This window comes from Serinus canaria, chromosome 17 (genome assembly GCF_022539315.1).
Source record: "Serinus canaria isolate serCan28SL12 chromosome 17, serCan2020, whole genome shotgun sequence".
NCBI classification, from domain to species: Eukaryota; Metazoa; Chordata; class Aves; order Passeriformes; family Fringillidae; genus Serinus; species Serinus canaria.
Window position 1 is genome coordinate 10,116,890 of NC_066330.1, and position 1,266 is coordinate 10,118,155.

General features: G+C 52.1%; 1 non-coding gene across 1 annotated transcript; it reads right to left on the reverse strand.

Moving 5' to 3' along the window:
• Positions 1 to 244: 244 nt before the first annotated feature.
• TRNAT-AGU (transfer RNA threonine (anticodon AGU)) lies at positions 245 to 317 on the reverse strand. The gene has a single exon. It is a non-coding gene; the product is annotated as a tRNA-Thr (tRNA).
• Positions 318 to 1,266: the final 949 nt, after the last annotated feature.

The window sequence follows — 1,266 nt, forward strand, 5'->3', positions numbered from 1 at the left end:
CTCCAAACCCCATTCCTGGGTGTTCCCCTTCTCTGATTGCTGCACATTAAATATATTTCAAGGGTACAGCTCTGACCACCGCTGGTTTCTCTGCTTCTCATTGCCTGTTGTTTGGTGTAGGTGCTGGAGGATGATTCTATTTCACTTAGGCTGGGGTGGATGCCCCAAAAAACAGCACCAGGAACACTTTGTGAATAAACAGAACAAAGCAGCAAGGCTTTTGCAGGAGGTACAGACCCTCCCTAGGCTCCAGTGAGATTTGAACTCACGACCCCTGGTTTACTAGACCAGTGCTCTAACCCCTGAGCTATGGAGCCTCTGGAATTTTGGTGCTTTTGCCTCTGTAAAGATTTCATATCATAATTTTCTCATAATTCTGGTGGGAAATGGCCCCAGCACTGCTGGAATGTGCTCCAAAGATTTTCAATTCTCTTTCCAAACTGCACCAAAACCCATCAGAGACACAAACCCACCACCACAAGGTGAACCCAAAGCTGGAATTTACTGTCCTTCAGCTCATCCCTGTCAGGACATCAGGATGGATGATTCCTTTTTCCCCAGCCCAGCAGCTTGAGAAGTTGACAAAGAAATTATGGTATTGGGGCTCTTCATAGTTATTGCACTTATTTAGCAAAAAATGAAAGAAACAGGGGCCACGAAGGTGCTCCAAAAGATGGAGCCCCTCTCATAGAAGGAAATGCTGAGTGAATTGGGACTATTCAGGGAAGGGAAGGGAAGGGAAGGGAAGGGAAGGGAAGGGAAGGGAAGGGAAGGGAAGGGAAGGGAAGGGAAGGGAAGGGAAGGGAAGGGAAGGGAAGGGAAGGGAAGGGAAGGAAGGGAAGGAAGGGAAGGGAAGGGAAGGGAAGGGAGGAAGGGAAGGGAAGGAAGGGAAGGGAAGGGAAGGGAAGGGAAGGGAGAAGGGAAGGGAAGGGAAGGGAAGGGAAGGGAAGGGAAGGGAAGGAGGGAAGGGAAGGGAAGGGAAGGGAAGGGAAGGGGAAGGGAAAGGGAACGGAAGGGAAGGAAGGGAAGGGAAGACGAAGAAAAACGACGGGACAGGGAGGGAAGGGCAGGGAAGGCGAAGGGAAGGGAACGGCGAAGGGCAGGGAAGGGAAGAGGGAACGGCCAGAGGGAAGGGAAGGGCAACAGGGAAGGGAGGGAAGGGCAAGGGAAGGGAAGGGAAGGGAAGGAAGGGAAGGGCAAGGAAGGGAAGGGAAGGGAAGGGAAGAGGACAGGGAGGGAAGGGAAGGCAAGGGAAGGGAAGGGAAA